Genomic DNA, 24307 nt, shown 5'->3' with positions numbered 1-24307 from the left:
AAGGAAAAAAAAAAAATGGCGATCGCCATTATCCATACAGCAGTGATCTGAATGCGCTGTTCCCGCACACTATACACTGAAATGTCATAATAGTGTGAGTCACAGAGTGACTTACACTATTACAGCGGAAAGCCAGCTAGGAATTAGCTGTTTTTTTGCTGCTAGAACCGTTCTCGAACGTATCTAGAATTATCGAGCTTTTGCAAAAAAGCTCGAGTTTTAGTTCGATCTAGAACAGCCCCCAAAATCACTCGAGCCGCGAACTGGAGAACCACGAACCTAGAACCGCGCTCAACTCTAATAGTAATACAATTAGTTCACCAAAATGGCAGACATTAAAGGATACTTTACACGCTGTGATATCGGTACCGATATCGCTAGCGAGCATACCCGCCCTCATCGGTTGTGCTACACGGGCAAATCGCTGCCCGTGGCGCACAACATCGCTAACACCCGTCACACAGACTTACCTTCCCTGCGATGTCGCCCTGGCCGGTGATCCACCTCCTTTCTAAGGGGGCGGTTCGTGCGGCGTCACAGCGACGTCACACGGCAGCCGTCCAATAGCAGAGGAGGGGCGGAGATGAGTGGCTGGAACATGCCGCCCACCTCCTTCCTTCCTCATTGCCGGTGGACACAAGTAAGGAGATGTTCGTCGTTCCTGCGGTGTCACACATAGCGATGTTTGCTGCCGTAGGAATGGCGAACAACATCGTACCTGCAGCAGCAACGATATTAAGGAAATGAACGACGTGTCAACGAGCAACGATTTTTCACATTTTTGCACTCGTTGATCGTCGCTCATTGGTGTCACACGCTGCGATGTCACTAACGGTGCCGGATGTGCGTCACTAACGACGTGACCCTGACAATATATCGTTAGCGATGTCGCAGCGTGTAAAGCACCCTTACCCCTTGCCTGATATCATGGGAGTCATATCATGACCTCAATGATATCAATAAGTGAATACTTGGCACTCAAATCGTTGAATAAACTGGTATTTTATTGAGTAAGCTTCACCAGATACAGCACAGATGTTTTGGTCTAACATAGCCCTTCATCAGTGTGCAGTGTAGATGGTCTGCTCAGCTTGTGAGTGAAAGTAGCATTGGTGTAGCTCACGGTGTCCGCTCAGCCATACAGAGGTGGACACCATGATCTACACCAGCGCTACTTTCACTCACAAGCTGAGCAGACCATCTACACTGCACACTGATGAAGTTCTATGTTAGACCGAAACATCTGTGCTGCATATAGTCAAGCTTACTCAATAAAATACCAGTTTATTCTACTATTTGAGTGCCAAGTATTTGCTTTTTCCTACATATGGGACTAGATACTACTTGAGCACTTACCACACAAATACCACAGAAGTGCTGTGTTTATCCACATCAATGATATCAATGACATGGGGTTAATGACACCAATTTTATCAATGACATTATAATATCAATCTGCAGGGGTTCATATCATGACATCAATATGGCTCCATGCAAATTAATACCACTAGTGTTTTTTTTCCATGGTACCAGACGAGGTTTAAAGGAGACATCCACTGTCTGGACATCCCCTTTTTAAATGAAGCAGTCCTTGTAAATATTACCAAAGGATTTTGGGTTGCAATATAGTGCCCAGTGTCAGAAAGCTGTTTTTTGTCCTAGGTCATGGATCTTTAGCAGAACAATGACCAAGAAGCACCAAGAAATGGATGGCAACAAAGAAGTGCTGAGGAGTTCTGAAGTGGCAGCAATGAATCTGCAACTAAATATCATTGAATATCTGAGGAGAGATCTTAAAAATGATGTTAGGAGAAGGCACAGTTCACATATGAGAGACCTGGAGCAGTTTGCAAAAGAGTGGCCCAAAATTTCAGTTGAGAGGTGTAAGAAGCTTGTTGATGGGTCCAGGAAGTGATTGATGGCAGTTATTTATTCCAAAGGGAGTGCATTCAAATATTAACTTGGGAGTGCCAACAATTTTATTCAGTCCATTTTGGGGATTTTGTGTGAAATTCCGTCCAATTTACCTTTTTTTCTTTAGTTTTTTTTTGTGTTGTTTAAATACACACAAGAAAGTAAATACGTGTATGGCAAAACATATGGAAATATTTTTTTCTGAGAAATACTCAATTTTTTTAATAATTTCAAGGGTGCTAACATTTTCGCCATAACTGTATCATGTTTATATGAATGCTCCTTCTCATAAGAGTGTTTAGGTTTTTCAGTTTGTCATCACTAAAGAATTTAAGTGAAAATGAACAGGCTTGACACATATGCCATTAGGAATTATTTTGTTTTGCATGATAATCCTTTCAAAAGAGTCAAAATGTGATGCTACTCTCTTGACTGCAAGATCAAGTGTTGCCTCGAATATTAATTATTCATTAACAAATGTTACTCATTCCATATTTGACAGTATTGGTCCAATGTCTAAAAAAAATCTGTAAATAATAAGCAACATAAAATAAACATATCACAAAATAATGCTGTATCATGTACAATGTGGCTGAACATCATTGCAGAAAGTAAAATGTGAGATTTTACCAACAAAGCCACAGATAATTTAGTTATTTTAATTGTATTCTCCATTTAATATTACTTTAAAGGAAACCTTACAGTAACATTACCCCTGCACAAGTAGAGGTAGTAAAGTGATAGGGCAATATAAAACAATATGAAAGTTGCTTATTACAGAATCATCCACTGTGTCGTTGCAGCAAAATTATGATTTTAATGTTATGAAAATGAGCATTGTAACTACAATGGCTGGTGTCTCAGCGCACTTGCAGTCTATGGCTCCTCTTCACTTCTCCCCACAAGCACCACCTCCACATCATGATTAACAGTAGAGAGGAAAGTTTATGTTATGCAGCAGATTCTCTGTTTCTTCTGTCAATAATGATGCCAATTGGGAGAAACATAGAACAGCCAAAGACTGCAAGTTCACTGATACTTCCAACAGTCCTTTTTTTTACCTAATTTGCATAACAATAAATGAAAAGTTGAATTTTGGTACAATGGCATAGTGGATGGTGCTGTAATAGGCAACTTTTAGAATGTTTTACCTTGCACTATCCTGTAAATGACTATTTGTGCAAAGGTAGTATTAATGAGGAAAAACTATAAGAATATAGTTAAACACAAGTTACTGAATATTGTATAATTAATGCTCTCCTGTTGACATCTGCATCAGGCCCCCACTGGCTCCGGTGTCTAAGAAAGCAGTGACATTATAATCAGCCGTAAGTTTCATCACCATTCCTTCCTGGATATCGCATAACTGACCATGTCACTGCAAAAGTAAAAGCCTCTGCAGTGCAATTCTATGTCAGTTACAAGGTATATGGCAAGTCCACGAAATTTCCATTATATCGTCATTGTTGATCACAAGGTATATGGCAAGTACATTATATTTCCATTATATGGTCATTGTTGGTCACAAGGTATATCGCAAGTCCATGATATTTCCATTATATGGTCATTGTTGGTGACAAGATATATGGCAAGCCCACGATGTTTCCATTATATGGTCATTGTTGGTGACAAGATATATGGCAAGCCCACGATGTTTCCATTATATGGTCATTGTTGGTGACAAGATATTTGGCAAGTCCATGATATTTCCATTATATGGTCATTGTTGGTGACAAGATATATGGCAAGCCCACGATGTTTCCACTATATGGTCATTGTTGGTCACAAGGTTTATGGAAAGCTCATGATGTTTCCATTATATTGTCATTGTTGGTCGGTCACAAGGTTTATGGCAAGCCCATGATATTTCCATTATATGGTCACTGTTGGTCAGCTACATAGTATATAGTAAGCCCCAGACATTTCTATTATATGCATAGAATGCCTTTGTCATGCTTGACAAAGACATTCTATGTCGACGCGTTGCACTGTTTTTTGCCCTTTGATGGAATAAAAAGAAGGAAGATTTTTTCACTCAAGTGGACGCTTTCATTCCTGTTCTCTACATGGTATGTGAAACCAAGTGATCCCTTGGTACTACTTGGTAATACTGGACGGGCGTACCAATACCGCCAGTTTGTGTGTCTACACAGGCGGTCAGTGACTTTAGGTGCTGCAGTTTTTTGGTATTTTCATTTCTATTATATAGTCATTGTTGATCACAAGGCATATGGCAAGCCCATCATGTTTCCATTATATGGTCATAGTTGGTCACAAGGTTTATGGCAAGCTCATGATATTTCCATTATATGGTCACTGTTGGTCAGTTACATGGTATATGGTAAGCCCCAGACATTTCCATTATATGGTCATTGTTGATCACAAGGTATATGGCAAGCCCATTATATTTCCATGATATAGTCATGAAGGTTAAAGGAAACAGAAACACATGGGTTCATGTTCCAGAAATTGTTGGGCAGCTCTTAGCAATAGATCCTTTATCACTTATTCTGTGTATTGGTAAGCTTTGATAACATTAAATTAATAAATCAGGTGATATCTTATGGGGTTTCCTGCCTGTATTTGTTCATTTTCTTGTACCTTCCATACACTGGTGACCACTGCAGACAGTCACTGGTCTCAATAGTGATTTTGGATTGCCAGTGATGGGCTGAAGCAATCATGTGGATATTTGGCACGTCACCACTCCAAGAAATTCAACAAAATCAAGCGGAGACCACCAGGCCAATGTCATTTGTGTGGATAGGAATTTATCAGCTATATAAGTTATATATTATCTTTTATTTTATTTTATTGAATTTTCTCCTGTTCTTATATTTTTTTTTTCAAATCTCTACCTGGCCAAAAAAATAGCCAAATAACTTTCATTTTATGCTATAAAAAGTATAAAAGGGAGTCCATAGTTGGCAGCCGACTTAAGATGACACAGAAAATCAGTAATAACTAAAACAATTAGCGCTGAATACTTAGGCCCCTTTCACACGTCAGTGATTCTGGTACGTTTGTGCTTTTTTTAAAACGTACCAGAATCACTGACATACGCAGACCCATTATAATCAATGGGTCTGCTCACACATCAGTGATTTTTCACTGAACGTGTCTCCGTGCAGCGTGCACGCGTGACCGTGATTCTGCACGGAGACAAGTCAGTTTTTTTCTGGCACCACTGATGACCCACGGACCACACTATGGTGTGATCCATGTGCGATCAGTGAAACATGTACCAGAAAATCACGGACATATTAAATATTTTCAACTTACCTTGCCTGCGATTTGCTCTGGAGCCTCCGCTCTCGGCAGCTTCTGCCTGGCTCATGAATATTCATGAGAGCAGGAAAACCCGACCAGGAAGTAGGTGCCGAGAGTGGTGGGCGGACGCTGCAGAGCTGGAGACCTCAGTACCATGGACAGCAGGAGCGAAGGCAGGTGAGTAATGTCCATATGCAATCACAGATCACGGATTGCACATGAACAACCCACGTGTGCCATGAATAACGGAACACGGAGGGACATGTGCGTGTTTTACACGTCAGTGAAGAACATCTGTGTTTTTCACTGACGTGTGAAACAGGCCTTAGAAGAAGCCGGGTAGGTAACCAATGGGTCACAGTATTCAGCCCAAAATCTTTGATAATACCGAAGCGTATCAGTGAACAGTAAACAGTATTATTAGGAGCATATATCGAGTTTTAAGCAAGTGCTTACTGCCTAACACACTTTCTGGTAACCATGGTGATTTAGCTGCTGTAAATGAATCCAGTACAATCTCTTTTTAAAGGGAACCTGTCATGTCATTTTTCTATATTAAAATGCCCTCAATGTTTTGTTAGTGATGCAATATGCATCACTAACATGGTGTTCTCAAACAAAACGTCCTAGTGTTTATCTAAAAAAACACTGTTTATTATTAAGTGAATGCATCACAGACCTCGGGGTGCACTTTGTAGTGTTTCAATCACGGTCAGCCATATTCCTCTTCAAATTATGCACACCCCAAACAGTCTGATTGATTGACCAAAGTCAAGGCAATATCCTAATAAATCCAGGCTTATGCACTGCACATCAGCTCCTGAGGAATGTGCACTGAATTTGGGTGTACATCCCCAGACTCCGAAGCATGCACACATATAAAATGTCGCCAGGGATGTACATTCAGATTCAGTGTGTATGCACGGGGAGCTGATGGGCAGTGTGCCAGCATGGGATTTACTAGGATATTGCCGTGCCTTGCCAGTTATGGCAATCATCAATCAGGCTGCAATGGGTGTGCTTAATTAGGGCCGTGACTGAAAAACCACAAAGTGCCACGCCGAGGTCTGTGATGCATTCACCTAATGATAAAAAGTGTTTAAATTAGATAAATACTGTCCATTGCATCACTAATAAAACATTGGAGGCAGTGTACCTGATAACCGCTTGCTCAACCTGATTAGCAGACATGTGTGGCTAGCATAAATGGGTGGATCAGAGATCCACCCATGCCTGTTATCTCCTTAGATCGCACTGTCAAACTCTGACAGCGAGATCTAAAGCACTGCGTCGGGGATCACATTATTTCCTGGTCCTATGATGCGATAATGGGGCATCAATATTTTACCATGACAGTGCAGGGTTATCACTCTGATCAGGGGAAGCTATCAGACTGTAGAGTCATAAAGTCCTTAGGGGGACTAGAAAAATCAGTAAAAATGTAAAAAAGCTTTAAAATATAAAAACCCTTAAAAGTTCAAATTACCCTCCTTTTGCAACATTGAAAATAAACAATAATAGAAAAATACACATATTTGGTATTGCCGAGATCACAAATGCCCGATCTATCAAAATAAAATATCAACTAATTTGATCGGTACACGGCGTAGCAAGAAAAAAAAATTGAAAAGCCAAAATTACATTTTTTTGGTCACCTCAACAGTGCATTAAAATGCAATAACAGGCGATCAAAATATCACATCTACACAAAGATGATATACTTAAAAACACCAGCTCAAGATTCAAAAAGTATGCTATCACTGAGACCCAGATCCCAATAAATGGGAAATCTACAGGTCTCCGATAATGGCCACAAAAGCGCTATTTTTTTTTTTTTAACAAATGTCAGAATTTTTTTTTACCACTTAGATAAAAGTAAAAGTATTCATTTTTGGAGCTACAAACTTGTACCAACCTGAGGCAGCATATGTATTCATCAGTTTTATCATATTGTGAATGTGGTGAATAAAAAAAATCCAAAAACCATTATGGAATTTCACTTTTTTTCACAATTTCTCCACATTTGGATTTTTTTTCTTTTTTCCAGTACACTATATGGTAAAATGATTGGGGTTATATGGCAATATTGACCGAAAAATAAAAAAGTTATGGCTCTTGGAAGAAGGGCAAGAAAAAATGAAAATGAAAAATGGAAGATCGCCCGGGGGTGAAGGGGTTAACGTTGAAACATGACATGACAGGTTCCCTTTAAGACTTTCCCATCTAACAACAATTTTCTTCCACCATATCATACTTTTTCTTTTAGGTTTCTATAATGTCTTTGGTAAAGTGAGACATTGCCAGGAATTCCCAGCATCTCCATTAGAGAAGCTGCCGACAACTAACCTAAAAGGTCAATATTTAATTAACAAAACTACTGTTCAGGGCAATAATTGTGATTAGTTACAGGGGACAATTGGTATTTCCAAGATTAGTTTTGCCTCGACCTGTAGAAAACTAACAATATATTTATTTATAAGTGGAATTTCTTCTTTATTGTTACAAATGATGCAAATGTTAATGGTTTTCTTTTTCAGGATTAGAGGACCTATGTTAATATCCTGATTACACGACTTCTGACAAAACTATCTATGATGTACTGTGTAATGCTTCTTACTTCCATCTTGCAGATGTTTTGCATGCATTTCTAACATCAATTTAAGGCCTCTTTCACACATACATGCCTCTGGTACGTGTTTGGCAGTTTTCTCACGTACCGGAGACACGTACACAGGTAGACCTAGGTATTCCTATGGTTTTGGACACACGTAATTATTTGCACACGGAATGTGTGTCTATTCCGTACTTACGTGTGTCCGTGTGTTTCTCACGCCGACATGTCCGTTTTCTCTCCAGCATCACGGGTGTCACACGGAACGCAAACATGTCACACGTAATGCAAACGGACCACACGGATGGGTTCCATGTGACATGCACCAGAGAAAAGACATGTGTCTGTGACATAAAAAACAAAACTTTACTCACCTTCTCCAGCCCTGCAGCCTCTGCCGCTGCTGTCACTTGCTGCCGACTGCTGCTCATTATGCTCATTGCATATTCACTTCACTGCGGCCGGAAGCAGTAGCAGCGGGAAATCGGCAGGACTGGAGACCGAAGATCAGCACCACGGACAGCGAAGCCAGGGACAGGTGAGTAAAAAGTTTCCATTCTCCGTGTGTTATCACGGATAACACACGGAGAACACACATAGCCCATAAACACGGCTCATGGAGCCCAAAACGCACCTCTGACACGTCCGTGAAAAACGTTCGTGGTTTTTCACGAACGTGTGAAAGAGGCCTAATATATAAATATTACCTCCCCTTGCTTCAGAGCTGAATCTTTGGTATGCATATATGGTTTCATGATTTGGCCAACCAAAACCAAAGGCCCCACACTGGTCATTGTGGTAGTTATATCTGTTACATGACTGCTTATGTTTCTTTGGTTTAGGCCTCCTTCATATGTCCGTGTTTCCGGTACGTATGATGTCCGTTTTCACACGTACCGGAGACACGAACACAAGTAGAACCATTAAAATCAATGGGTTTGTGCCCATGTCCGTGTTTTCACACTGACTGTGTGTCCGAGTGGAGCATACATGTGTCTGTGTGCTCCACACGTAGACATGTTCGTTTTTGAAAACATGTGTCTGTGAAATAAAATGATTTTCTATACTCACATTCTCTAGTGCTGCTGTCTCTGCCTATGCTGTCTGTTGCTTCTAGGCTGGCTAATTATGCTCATAAATATTCACTGCACCACAGACCAGAAGTAACAGCGGGGACGGAGACCGCAGAGCAGGAGACATCAGCACCACGGAGAGCAGCGCCAGGGACAGGTAAGCATAAAGTTCCGATTTTCTGTGTGTATTCACGGATAGCACATGGAGAACACTCGTGTGCCAAAATCGCAGCACACGGAGGGCCATATGCACCTTTAACACGTCCATAAAAAAAGTGTGTGTTTTTCAAGGACGTGTGAAAGAGGCCTTAAAGTGTATACTTGATTTCTATTACTTTTCAGATTTTCCACGGTACTACAAAATGATCATGTCTGAATGCCATTACCTAAACTCTGACTTGTTTGAATACAGATTTATTAATTTCAAGTCACTAAATCCTGATCCTTTCTGACCCGAGTCTTATTTTAATTACAGCATACCCAGTTCTGTTCTACGGGCATCACGTTGGCGCAGTGGTTACCACTGTTACTTTCCAGAGCTTGTGTCCTGAGTTTGATTCTCACCAAGGACAATATCTGCAAGGAGTTTGTATGTTCTTTGCATGATGTGTGGGTTATCTTCCAATCTCTAAAGACATACTGGTAGGGTGTTCAGATTTGGAACCCAAATGGGCACAATAATAATTATGTCTATAAAACATTGTGGAATATTATGGCACTATATAAAGAAAAATAAATGACCATTTGGCCGTATAGACGACACTCCATTTTATTTGCTCATCGACATAACACACCAATACAGACTAGTATTGACTTTCTATGACAATTGTTCCTACCTTAACCATAATGGAAGATGGGTTTTCGTATACGATCTATGGATTGTGTCATTTATTTGATTTTTCTCCTTTCCTGATGAACTAGCTATCCTATTAATGTATATAAAATATGCTTGAAAACGTTTAGAAATACTACACGCTGTCAGTTATCATTTATCTTATCGCTAGATGCAGAGACATATTGTCATGTGTAAACAATAAACAATATTTACAGAGAAAAAAGTCTAAATTGATCACTGAGGCAAGCTGTACATTTCCTAACATCAGGTGATACATAACTAAAGCCTTCTAAACACTAGCGGACACAGACAGAAGATGGCCCATGTGGAAGAACAGTAAATGGGCCTTTTGCTCATCATAATGCACAGTTACACCTGCTTGGGAGGTAGAAATGGGCCCCATTACCTCTTGGGAACCTGGTTGCACCAATAATATGTCTGACCCAGCATCTATACACATTAGACTAATGTCGCCCACACCCACTGATATTAACTGGTTCGGATGACACTCTAATGTGTATGGCGGTGCCAGCCAATTGACTGTGGGGGAAAATGTTGATCAGGCATGTCTAATTTAGGACTAGCAATAGATTTGCTCTTTCAGAGATAAGCTCTTGTCAGAGATGAGTACTAAGGTGCATGGGAGAGGCGGCCAAAATGGCTGTGGCCGAAAGGGTCAACCAAAGCTTTGTTTGACTGAGAGCCATATAATGTGTATTGGGGGTTAAACCTCTAACTACACATTAAACATTGAAGTTATAACATAACAAAATAAACCTAAAACAAGAAACATAATATTGATACCCTCTGTGTTATGGCTTTCCAGTCACTCCGAGAGGTCAAGAGTAAGAATAAACTAGTCGTTTAATTGAATGATACAGCCACCTGCTATTCTAAGATGAAACACAAGTAACTTGACACAGGCTGTGTAAGAGAGAGTCTGTAATGAATGGATAGCATTCTAATTGAAGCATAAATATTAAAGACAGTATGGCACCTAAATCACAATACAGACATCTGTGATGAAGCAGGTTCTAGTATAAAAGAATAAAAACATAATTACCTTTTGAGATCAAGTTCTTAACACACTGTACCGATATTTCCACTTGGATTTCATTAATTTTCTATTTGTGCTCCCATCTATAAAATCCTGTTAAATAAAAGAAACAAAAACAATAAATATTGGTCCAGGTATAATAACTAACATTGATCTAGACATTGGCCGACATTAATCAAAAGTGTCATAAATTTAGACAATTCCTAAAGTAATCCTAGACTATTCATGTTGTATGATGTCTGATGTTGCTGATGTCTTGTAATTGGTATTAGTATATGTACGTTCCAACTTACTTTTAATGCGAATTACACTTCACAAGTAGCCTTATACATTTCACTTATCACACCACAGTGACCATATTAGTGATTATGTCCCGCTCCCGGTGTCATGGCACCGCTCCTTACCCACTGATCCGGTCTCACCATCACGGCACTGCTCCTTACCCACTGATCCAGTGCACGTGCCCACCGGTCACGGCTGCCCCTCCCGCTCGTGCTCTCCGGCGTCCGGTCCCTGACCTCTTGTGTCTGACTCTGATTCTTAGGCACATGCATGTGTATAGGGCGGGGCCACGTCCACTCACCTAGTCTTATAGGCCCAGCACTCCTGAAGCAGCATATGACATGTTACAGGGACAGGGTATATAAGACTTCCCTTTCCATGTGGGCGGCGCCTGATCAATGTGTTCTCTAAGCTAGGTGCTCAGGTCCCCTTGTGCTTGATCTTGTTACTAACACTGTCTTGTCCACAGAGTCCGTCCGCTGGTCCTGACTTGGTTTTTCCAGAAAGTGTCCGGTGACTGTGTACTGAGAATACTGCCATCTCTCGTCTGCCTGCACCCGTCACCGATTCCCGACCCTACCTGGTGCTTCAGTCTGCAAGTCTCACTGGACCTGGACCCCCGTCTGCTATTCCTACGCGGCACCTGAACCTGGTCCCAGTCGTCCTCTCTGCCTTACGGATCCCCTTGGACTCCTGCACTCCTTAAGTGGACTTGGACTTTGGACCTCCTGTGTTCCAGCTACCGTGCATTTAGGCCCTCTGGTGGGGTGACCAGACAGTCCCTGTACAGGGGTTAGCTCTTGGTTGCTCCTCCAGGGGAGTCCGGTGCAGTGTATCCACAATCCAGGACATAACAGATTGTTACAATAACAGGGATCCATGTGCAATTGATACCTCTGGGCACGGTGGCTCAGTGGTTAGCACTGCAGTCTTGCAGCATTAGGGTCCTGGTTTCAAATCTCACCAAGGACAACATCTGCATCAACTTTGTATGTTTTCCCCGTGTTTGCGTGGAACTCCTCCGGGTTTTCCAGTTTCCTCCCACACTCCAAAGACACAGTGATAGGGAACTTAAATTGTGAACCTCAATGGGGACAGTTTTGCTGATATATACAAAGCGCTATGGAATTAATGTTGCTAAATAAGTAAATAAATATTATTATATGAATAGGTTAACTATTAAATTGAGTTACACACCAACTAAAAATCCTTGGGTGTCTCTGATTCTGCTACTCTATTCTATTTTATGTGGAATCACTCCATTGCCGAGATATTTAAATTTGTTGATTTTGGAGCGCAATTTGTGAAATGTCTGCTCACAGACCAACTTCAGTCATCTCTGTGGACGTGCACTTTCACCTCTCTCTCGCAGATGCTGCCAATCACAGCTTAGCAGCTGATCTTGCGGTCTCAAGCTACTGAGCTGTGATTGGCAGCTTCTGGGAAGAAGAGGTAAAATAATAGGCCCACCCTCCTCCAGATGAGACTATGAAGAAATGCAAAGTTTGCAGAAATTTCACATATTGAATTGAAAAGTAGCAAATGTTATTATTACAAAAAGAAAAATAACTCCAGCATCAGGGAAGCTGAGGGGTTTTTTTCTAAGGTCCTCTGTAAGCAGCGCTGCATATCCCACCTATCTATCTATCTATCTATCTATCTATCTATCTATCTATTTATCTACAGTGCCTACAAGTAGTATTCAATCCCCTGCAGATTTAGCAGGTTTGATAAGATGCAAATAAGTTAGAGCCTGCAAACTTCAAACCAGAGCAGGATTTATTAACAGATGCATAAATCTTACAAACCAACAAGTTATGTTGCTCAGTTAAATTTTAATAAATTTTCAACATAAAAGTGTGGGTCAATTATTATTCAACCCCTAGGTTTAATATTTTGTGGAATAACCCTTGTTTGCAATTACAGCTAATAATCGTCTCTTATAAGACCTGATCAGGCCGGAACAGGTCTCTGGAGTTATCTTGGCCCACTCCTCCATGCAGATCTTCTCCAAGTTATCTAGGTTCTTTGGGTGTCTCATGTGGACTTTAATCTTGAGCTCCTTCCACAAGTTTTCAATTGGGTTAAGGTCAGGAGACTGACTAGGCCACTGCAACACCTTGATTTTTTCCCTCTTGAACCAGGCCTTGGTTTTCTTGGCTGTGTGCTTTGGGTCGTTGTCTTGTTGGAAGATGAAATGACGACTCATCTTAAGATCCTTGATGGAGGAGCGGAGGTTCTTGGCCAAAATCTCCAAGTAGGCCGTGCTATCCATCTTCCCATGGATGCGGACCAGATGGCCAGGCCCCTTGGCTGAGAAACAGCCCCACAGCATGATGCTGCCACCACCATGCTTGACTGTAGGGATGGTATTCTTGGGGTCATATGCAGTGCCATCCAGTCTCCAAACGTCACGTGTGTGGTTGGCACCAAAGATCTCGATCTTGGTCTCATCAGACCAGAAAACCTTGAACCAGTCTGTCTCAGAGTCCTCCAAGTGATCATGAGCAAACTGTAGACGAGCCTTGACATGACGCTTTGAAAGTAAAGGTACCTCACGGGCTCGTCTGAAACGGAGACCATTGCGGTGGAGTACGTTGCTTATGGTATTGACTGAAACCAATGTCCCCACTGCCATGAGATCTTCCCAGAGCTCCTTCGTTGTTGTCCTTGGGTTAGCCTTGACTCTTCGGACAAGCCTGGCCTCGGCACGGGTGGAAACTTTCAAAGGCTGTCCAGGCCGTGGAAGGCTAACAGTAGTTCCATAAGCCTTCCACTTCCGGATGATGCACCCAACAGTGGAGACAGGTAGGCCCAACTCCTTGGAAAGGGTGTTGTACCCCTTGCCAGCCTTGTGACCCTCCACGATCTTGTCTCTGATGGCCTTGGAATGCTCCTTTGTCTTTCCCATGTTGACCAAGTATGAGTGCTGTTCACAAGTTTGGGGAGGGTCTTAATTAGTCAGAAAAGGCTGGAAAAAGAGATAATTAATCCAAACATGTGAAGCTCATTGTTCTTTGTGCCTGAAATACTTCTTAATACTTTAGGGGAACCAAACAGAATTCTGGTGGTTTGAGGGGTTGAATAATAAATGACCCTCTGAATAAACTTTTCACAATTTAAAAAAAAAAAAAAAAGAAATAACATTCTTTTTTGCTGCAGTGCATTTCACACTTCCAGGCTGATCTACAGTCCCAATGTCACAATGCCAAGTTAATTCCGAATGTGTAAACCTGCTAAATCTGCAGGGGTTGAATACTACTTGTAGGCACTGTATCTATCTATTATAATGTATACATGTAACCATGTTTCATTGATGTATTATCCAATTAATTATTTTGTGCTATCGTTACATATTTCATTCCTCTGTGTTACAGGAACAGCCTGTGTGACTTTAGCACCTGAACTGCTAATAAATCATATTGGAATCTTATCTACAAATTACTCTGCCCTTATTAAGTAGCACAATTGAGAAGCTTTCAATCACCATTTGTCATGTGGTTAATGCAAAGTAAATGGAACTGGATGTGGTTTATCTTAGACAGAAGAACATTATCCATACTAAGAATTTCCACTTACAGCGTCTACAGCTGATTAAGGTATCTGCAGAGAATGAATATCTACATAAAGCATAGATGGATCGAGTGTTTGTAAAACATAGTTTATTTTTAGTTGGTCATTTGAGGAAATAACCTTTAGAAGAGAGTAAGTAGTAGGAAGTTCTGTCCCCCCCAAAAGACCTTCTGCCAAAATATTATTCCATAATCATTTATACTTGGAAAGCTGCAACATAAAGCTGGAAACTGGATAATAAGGAAAAAGTGTTAAAAAAATAACTTTGTCTATTGTTATTCAACCTAAAATGCATTAATCCGGACATCTGATGAAAAGCACAGTCATGAAGCCCTTCAATAAATCCTTTAGAGACTAGCTGGATAAATTACTGCGACCCAGAAATCTTTATATATATACACACATACAGTACAGACCAAAAGTTTGGACACACCTTCTCATCTCTAGAACAACTGTTAAGAGGAGACTTTGTGCAGCAGGCCTTCAGGGTAAAATAGCTGCTATGAAACCACTGCTAAGGACAGGCACCAAGCAGAAGAGACTTCTTTGGGCTAAAGAACACCTCCAGGCTGTGTAAGGGCTATTTGACTAAGAAGGAGAGTGATGGGGTGCTACGCCAGATGACCTGGCCTCCACAGTCACCAGACCTGAACCCAATCGAGATGGTTTGGGGTGAGCTGGACCGCAGAGTGAAGGCAAAAGGGCCAACAAGTGCTAAACATCTCTGGGAACTCCTTCAAGACTGTTGGAAAACCATTTCCGGTGACTACCTCTTGAAGGTCATCAGGGGAATAACAAGAGTGTGCAAAGTACTAATGAAAGCAAAAGGTGGCTACTTTGAAGAACCTAGAATATAAGACATGTTTTCAGTTGTTTCACATTTTTTTAAGTATTTCATGCCGCATGTTTTAATTCATAGTTTTGATGCCTTCAATGTGAATCTACAATTTTCAGAATCCTGAAAATAAAGAAAACTCTTTGAATAAGAAGGTATGTCCAAACTTTTGGTCTGTACTGTATATATATATATATATATATATATATATATATATATATATATATATATACACACACTGTGGTAATTACTACTATAATACTAATTCAAAGGTCACAAAGTGCCAATTAAGGCAAGCAAATACTCTTTTTGTAACGAGGACAGGAGGAGCTTTCTCAGAGATCTATAAAATATACAAATATACACACAGTGCAGTCCTTTTTACCAAATAATTCTAGGAGCCATTTGCCCTGTCACAGGTAGAAATCGGCACAATATACAGTTAGGTCCAGAAATATTTGGACAGTGACACAATTTTCGCGAGTTGGGCTCTGCATGCCACCACATTGGATTTGAAATGAAATCTCTACAACAGAATTCAAGTGCAGATTATAACATTTAATCTGAAGGTTTGAACAAAAATATCTGATAGAAATTGTAGGAATTGTACACATTTCTTTATAAACACTCCACATTTTAGGAGGTCAAAAGTAATTGGACAAATAAACCAAACCCAAACAAAATATTTTTATTTTCAATATTTTGTTGCGAATCCTTTGGAGGCAATCACTGCCTTAAGTCTGGAACCCATGGACATCACCAAACGCTGGGTTTCCTCCTTCTTAATGCTTTGCCAGGTCTTTACAGCTGCAGCCTTCAGGTCTTGCTTGTTTGTGGGTCTTTCCGTCTTAAGTCTGGATTTGAGCAAGTGAAATGCATGCTCAATTGGGTTAAGATCTGGTGATTGACTTGGCCATTGCAGAATGTTCCACTTTTTTGCACTCATGAACTCCTGGGTAGCTTTGGCTGTATGCTTGGGGTCATTGTCCATCTGTACTATGAAGCGCCGTCCGATCAACTTTGCGGCATTTGGCTGAATCTGGGCTGAAAGTATATCCCGGTACACTTCAGAATTCATCCGACTACTCTTGTCTGCTTTTATGTCATCAATAAACACAAGTGACCCAGTGCCATTGAAAGCCATGCATGCCCATGCCATCACATTGCCTCCACCATGTTTTACAGAAGATGTGGTGTGCCTTGGATCATGTGCCGTTCCCTTTCTTCTCCAAACTTTTTTCTTCCCATCATTCTGGTACAGGTTGATCTTGGTCTCATCTGTCCATAGAATACTTTTCCAGAACTGAGCTGGCTTCATGAGGTGTTTTTCAGCAAATTTAACTCTGGTCTGTCTATTTTTGGAATTGATGAATGGTTTGCATCTAGATGTAAATCCTTTGTATTTACTTTCATGGAGTCTTCTCTTTACTGTTGACTTAGAGACAGATACACCTACTTCACTGAGAGTGTTCTGGACTTCAGTTGATGTTGTGAACGGGTTCTTCTTCACCAAAGAAAGTATGCGGCGATCATCCACCACTGTTGTCATCCGTGGACGCCCAGGCCTTTTTGAGTTCCCAAGCTCACCAGTCAATTCCTTTTTTCTCAGAATGTACCCGACTGTTGATTTTGCTACTCGAAGCATGTCTGCTATCTCTCTGATGGATTTTTTCTTTTTTTTCAGCCTCAGGATGTTCTGCTTCACCTCAATTGAGAGTTCCTTAGACCGCATGTTGTCTGGTCACAGCAACAACTTCCAAATGCAAAACCACACACCTGTAATCAACCCCAGACCTTTTAACTACTACATTGATTACAGGTTAACGAGGGAGACGCCTTCAGAGTTAATTGCAGCCCTTAGAGTCCCTTGTCCAATTACTTTTGGTCCCTTGAAAAAGAGGTGGCTATGCATTACAGAGCTATGATTCCTAAACCCTTTCTCCGATTTGGATGTGAAAACTCTCATATTGCAGCTGGGAGTGTGCACTTTCAGCCCATATTATATATATAATTGTATTTCTGAACATGTTTTTGTAAACAGCTAAAATAACAAAACTTGTGTCACTGTCCAAATATTTATGGACCTAACTGTATTTAGACAACAGTAAACCTGGAACAAGTGAAGGATAATATAATAGTATAATGCCTATAAAGAGAATTACCAGTGGTATAGAAAAGGTGCAGAAATAAAAGTTGGTCTAGCGCTCTGGTTCTTGTGAAGGCCCAAGGTATAATATCATTACCAAACTAATTCTTAGCAAATGGTTGAAGAAAACGTTCCTATTGCTTTATCAAAAAACAAAAGGCTGTGGAATGTTAAGAATAATGAGACCATTGTAATTTGGCGATTACTAAATTAAATGTAAAAAAAAAGTCTGCAGGTTAATAACGTTCTGAAAGCCGGCTCCGTACTGATGCACTGCTGAGCCAGTTGTCAGTCAGTGCCGGGGACGTGGTTACTGTTGCCTCTCACCGCACCCCTATGATTGAAAACCTGAGGCTGCGGGGGGGGGGGGGGGGGGATAATTTCCTCCTGGCAGCAGGGCTCTCATTGACCACACGGCGTCAGAATGCTATAAATCTGCAAATTATCCCATATCTGCAGGTTTATTTTTTTACATTACAAATTTCTTTTAAAACCCCATATCATCTTGCCTTTGGCTTGTTGTTTTTTTGTCTAATTTTGTGTTCTTTTCGCACAATTCATTGCAATTCATTATTCTATTAGCACATTTTTTTTTATATGTGCTTGCCTGTTTGTTTGTTGTTTTACTATTTTCCAGATATTTTAGCCATCAATTTCCCAATTTCCATGAATTGTGATATTTGAAAATGTCGTAAAATTTGGTGCAACTCCACTCCAGTCCCCCACATGTGATTTTGAGAACACCCAAAATTTTGCACCAAAAGTCACAAAAACAATTCAAGACATGAATTAGGATTATTCTATATTTTGTGCAAATTCAGGAATCGCGGCTGTCATTTTGATGCATTTGGCTTAAAAAAAGACAACTAATGCCACATGGGAAAAAAGAAAAGTGACTTAAAAAATACAAAATGATGAATCAGGGTCATACACGCCTGTTAGATTCTTCTATTAATTTTGACCTTGATACCCATTTTGCCATTTACTGACTATTTTGAATAATTACTTAAGCAGCTTGCTATCAGTTAACATACAATACATACATATTCAGTAATATATTAATGTATTAACAGCGAACGAACCAAGATTAGAAATAGCTAGTCTAAAAGATTCCCCAGAGTGATAGTGACATATTTTGCATTCATAATTTTGTAGTTATATATATATCTCATTGGCCTTCTGGAAGATGTCTACCTCTGAAAGCATTTCTTATTCCTGTGATTTGCTTTAAACTCAAAAGACAAAGAAATGTAATTTAAGTTGTTTGATTTAAACTATTTTAATCTTTATTAAATTAATCCATATATCAGTCACCGATATAGTGGAAGGGATTTTTATCTGAATTTTAAGTCAAACTAAGTACGGAATTGGTGGTACTATACATATAAGCAAATGTTAAAAGGAGCAGGTGCATTTAGGAGTGATACCATGCCCGCTGCAACAATGTGAGTATGCCAAGCATTAGCTGAGTCATTATGTGCATCTGCTCATGCATAATACATTATGATATATTTGACCCACATCAGAAAATGTTCATTTACTTTGCCTGCAAACAAAATGTACATCATAAAAAAAAGTTGGGACTTAAAGTCTTAAATCTTGTTTTGAATACTTTAGGTGGAGGAAAAAAGCTAGCTTACCAAAAATACCGGCTAAACATAGTGTTGTTTTTGCTGTTTAAGACAGTTATCAAGAGGCTGAACGTTCACAGAAGGTATCACGTATTCTCCTTGGCTTTAGTGTAACCAAAGAGCTTGAGCGCAATTTGTTCTACTGATCATTACAATGACAGCAGTACAAAGACCTGTCTTGTAGTTTAAGAAAGAAATCTAAGAAAGGACAGTACCAGAAACAGAAAATCACCTGGGAAGAGGTGTCAGGAAAAGTGATAAGAACACCTATATAATCTTTGTATAGGTAAATAATATCATGACTCTTTTATCCCTTTTTTGTTATTTCAGATAGAGAGATAATAAAAGTAAAATCAAAAGCTTTTATAGACTTTAAAGAAAACTGTCACATGAAAAAATGCTATTTGTGTGCAGATATTGGGTTAATCTGAGGGTAAACAGTTACAATGCTACTCAGTTGCCTTACTGGAAGTATGGCTACAGGGAGAAAATTTATTTCCTCCTATGAGCCACTCACTGCACACCTCTATGTCTGAAAGCCAGCGGATCCTGGGAAGACATCAGTTCATTTCCTCCTGTAGCCGCTGTAACACCAGGGCAGGATGATGCCCAGCATGCAGTGCAAAGGGAAAGGAAACAGGTACAAGGGGCCCTGGCAATAGGGGGAGAGGGTATGGGTGACCCCTAAACACTCATCTGAGGTTGAACTTTGCACTCTTTATTGTCCCTAAATGGGTTCTTCCCCTCACAGCAACGTCACACGGCAGACGGCCAATAGAAGCGGAGGGGCGGAGATGAGCAGGACATAAACATCCCGCCGACCTTCGTCCTTCCGCATATCCGGTGTGAGCCGCGGTGACGCAGGTAGGAGATGTTCCTCGCTCCTGCGGCTTCTCACACAGTGATGTGTGCTGCCGCAGGGGAACAAGGAACAACATCGTACCGTCGCTGCAGCTACATTATAGAAATGTTGGACACTACACTGATGATACGATTACGACGCTTTTGCGCTCGTTAATCGTATCATCAAGGATTTACACACTACGATATTGACAGCGACGCCGGATGTGCGTCACTTTCGATTTGACCTCACCGACATTGCACCTGCAATATCGTAGTGTGCAAAGTACCCCTAAGGGTATAATATATATAATAATCCTATTTTTCAAAATTTTTAACATGCTGATAATCAATAAAGGTAAAAAATTTTAGGAATATTCTTCTGTGATTTTCATTTTTTGTCTACAGCCACTTAAGATTTAAAGGCTGTTTACCTGCAAGTTAACCCTATACCTGAAGGACATTTTTATTACAGGACATCTATGTTTATTCTCAATACCTTGTGAGCAAGGAAGGTTGACCTTAGGGAGATCAACATCCACCACTGCGGAGACACCATCACGTGTTTCTCAACGCAGTGATTCTAGAGCAATGCCCCCTGGGAAATATTCAAAGCAAGAAGGCCTGCGGAGACACCATCACATGTTTCTCAACGCTGGCAGGAAACTAGCCAGGTCTTTCACCGGGAAGGAACAACCACGGGAAGGGCAGTCTCCAGTCAAGGAGACCACCTATGCCAAACATGGTATCCATCCACAGACAGCCGTTTCGGGGTATTTGCCCCTCATCAGTGTGGAGTGAACCCGCGTTGAGAAACATGTGATGGTGTCTCTGTAGTGGTGGATGTTGATCTCCCTAAGGTCAACCATCCTTGCTCACATAGTCTTTTACTAGGCAATGTCCCACTAGCCAGATTCCTACTCCACACTGATGAGGGGCAAATACCCCGAAACGGCTGTCTGTGGATGGATAACATGTTTGGTATAGGTGGTCTCCTTGACTGGAGACTGCCCTTCCCATGGTTGTTCCTTCCCGGTGAAAGACCTGGCTAGTTTCCTGCCAGCGTTGAGAAACATGTGATGGTATCTCCGCAGGCCTTCTTGCTTTGAATATTCTCAATACCTGATATACAAATAATAATTGTGCAACATTCTATGTCAGAATTGTATTAAATATATTGCAAAAAAATGGCACGATTAGTTTTAGAATATTTTCTACATAAAATAATATTTATAATGGCCATAAAACTGACTGAACAAGATCTATATCTGGCATTATCTTTCCACGTGGTTATTCTGTCAATAGGCAGTATAACTTTGCATCAGGCATAATTGCTTGATTTTACAGAGAATACTACACTGTGTGGGTAAGAGATGGCAGGGTAGTAATCAAGCAGATAGAGAGTTTCGATTTTTGACACGCAACCAACCCATTATTGTAAATCTGATAGCTTAAACACAACATTAAAATAGCACTCCTGTTCTCCGCTCATTCCTATGGCACATCGTTCCAGTGTCAGAGCAAAAAGTAGTCTGCATTGATTATTTAGAAAAGACAAAGGCATTCATTAATATCCTATTAATGCCCCATTTTTAGAGTTCATAGAACACTATAGGGTGGGCAATTAATTTAAAGGGGTTATCCGGCTTCTTTGACATTTTTTTTTTTATTTCCCTATTGGGCTACATTGGGGCAGGTAAGTAGATAGAGACCACTTACCTGCCCTGCTGTCAGCCCCTCTCCCCCGGCTCAGAGCGGTCATGTGACCGCTCCTGCCGCGATTTTTCTGCTTCCGGTCATTTCATGTCTACATGGGCAGGGCCATGTTGACATGCAAATGGGGAACAGCTTGTCGCCTCCCTGCTGGGTGTCTACAGTGTGATGAGCCACGCCCCCCTTCCCTGCACCCTCCCACACATTCCCCCGCACCTCCAGTAACCTCCCCCTGCACTGCTGTGGGGTCCATGATCTGGGGGCGGGGCCTGGCGGCAGCTGCCGTGGTGTCAGCACCAGCACCGGGCCCCTGCCCAGGATCGCACATTCAAATGTACCGGCATCACAGATCACCGATGCCGGTACATTTGAAAGTGCTGATGAGAAGCAGCGCAGCGCAGCTTCTCATCACTGTCCCTCCCGCTGTCTGTGCTCTCTTCAGCACAGTGGTGACGTCACTACTGTGCTGAAGAGAGCACAGACAGCGCACGAACGTGCAGGAGCGGCGGGGACCGAGGACAGGTGAGTATGTACTCCACATGTGTTCCCGATGGGGATGGGGATGGGGATGGGGGGGTTGCAGAGCCATATGTGTGCGTGTGCAGAGCCATATGTGTGCGTGTGCGGTGCAGAGCCATATGTGTGCGTGTGCGGTGCAGAGCCATATGTGTGCGTGTGCGGTACAGAGCCATATGTGTGCGGTGCAGAGCCATATGTGTGCATGTGCGGTGCAGAGCCATATGTGTGCGTGTGCGGTACAGAGCCATATGTGTGTGTGTGCGGTACAGAGCCATATGTGTGCGTGTGCGGTGCAGAGCCATATGTGTGCGTGTGCGGTACAGAGCCATATGTGTGCGGTGCAGAGCCATATGTGTGCATGTACGGTGCAGAGCCATATGTGTGCATGTGCGGTGCAGAGCCATATGTGTGCGTGTGCGGTACAGAGCCATATGTGTGCGTGTGCGGTACAGAGCCATATGTGTGCGTGTGCGGTACAGAGCCATAGGTGTGCGTGTGCGGTGCAGAGCCCGATGTGGGGCTGTTATTTGCAATGCTGTAGTGATACCAGGTCAGGTGCTGGGGAAGAATACTGACATGGAATGTGTGTGCAGGTGGCGGGCAGGGGGCGAGGCTGGACACTGGGGTGGGGCTGGACACTGAGGCTGGACACTGGGGTGGGTGGTGACAGCTCTGACTGAGGTTTAGCACAGGAAGTAGTCATATTTGCTGGATCTGAATGTAAACAAGAGCTGCAGAGAATAAAGGGATAATTCAAGAGGAACAAAAGTTAGAAAACAAAAAATAACAATGTAGGTGTGATTTATATGACAATACAGCACAGATAAACTCAAAATTTTTTGTTAAGCTAATGTCAGACAACTCCTTTAACTGAGGGGCCACATGAGAGACCATGACTGGTGTGGAGGGCCAAACCAATAGGTTGAAATTAATTCTGCTCAAAATTAATATTATAGAAACTACTGAGTAACAGTTCAACCAGAATTTTATTAATCAAAAAACTACATGTAAAACAATATGGGATAAAAACAGAGGAGCTAAAGTGCAAGGTAGGGAGTAGGTAAGTCACAACTCCCTCCCATCTCACATATAAGGGTATGTGCGCACGTTGCGTACTAGCCCAGCACCGTAAAAGGTGCGCTTCAGAGCACAGCTGAAAAGCTCCGTTCTGAGGCACATGGTGCCGGCGAGAACGTGCGCTCTGCCTGCAGCTCCTGCCATAGACAGAGCAGGAGCTGCCGGCAAAGCGCACGGAAGAAGTGACATGTCACTTCTTTTTACGCAGCGCTTCGGCAGTAGCCGAAGCGCTGCGTTGTAATATGCCACGTGCGCACGGCCCCTGCACAATCTCCATAGACTGTGCAGGGGACGCAGGACGCATGCAGTTACGCTGCGCTACAAAGCGCAGCGTAACTGCATGAATTTACGCAAGGTGCGCACATAGCCTAAGAGACAAAGGTAAAGATGGCATGATAAACAAAGTACAGCAACAGTTGTAATCCCAATCTATTTTACAAGCTGCAGTACATACTTTTAGTATATAAAGTATATATACTATATATATATATATATATATATATATATATATATATATATATATATATATATATATATATATATACACAGTTAGGTCCAGAAATATTTGGACAGTGACACAAGTTTTGTTATTTTAGCTGTTTACAAAAACATGTTCAGAAATACAATTATATATATAATATGGGCTGAAAGTGCACACTCCCAGCTGCAATATGAGAGTTTTCACATCCAAATCGGAGAAAGGGTTTAGGAATCATAGCTCTGTAATGCATAGCCTCCTCTTTTTCAAGGGACCAAAAGTAATTGGACAAGGGACTCTAAGGGCTGCAATTAACTCTGAAGGCGTCTCCCTCGTTAACCTGTAATCAATGAAGTAGTTAAAAGGTCTGGGGTTGATTACAGGTGTGTGGTTTTGCATTTGGAAGCTGTTGCTGTGACCAGACAACATGCGGTCTAAGGAACTCTCAATTGA

General features: G+C 41.5%; 1 protein-coding gene across 3 annotated transcripts in view; it reads right to left on the bottom strand.

Annotated features, from left to right (window-relative positions):
* The window catches only part of WSCD2 (WSC domain containing 2), a 685960-nt gene that overhangs the window by 528071 nt on the left and 133582 nt on the right, over positions 1 to 24307 (bottom strand). For all 3 annotated transcript variants that reach the window (XM_075324018.1, XM_075324011.1, XM_075324026.1), the window contains one exon: positions 10767 to 10853. The gene's annotated coding sequence lies outside the window, so the exon portion shown is untranslated. The remainder of the gene's footprint in view (positions 1 to 10766; positions 10854 to 24307) is intronic.

This window comes from Anomaloglossus baeobatrachus, chromosome 1 (genome assembly GCF_048569485.1).
Source record: "Anomaloglossus baeobatrachus isolate aAnoBae1 chromosome 1, aAnoBae1.hap1, whole genome shotgun sequence".
Classification (NCBI taxonomy): Eukaryota; Metazoa; Chordata; class Amphibia; order Anura; family Aromobatidae; genus Anomaloglossus; species Anomaloglossus baeobatrachus.
Note: the sequence above shows the minus strand (reverse complement) of the source record. Positions and strands in the feature narration are given on the sequence as shown.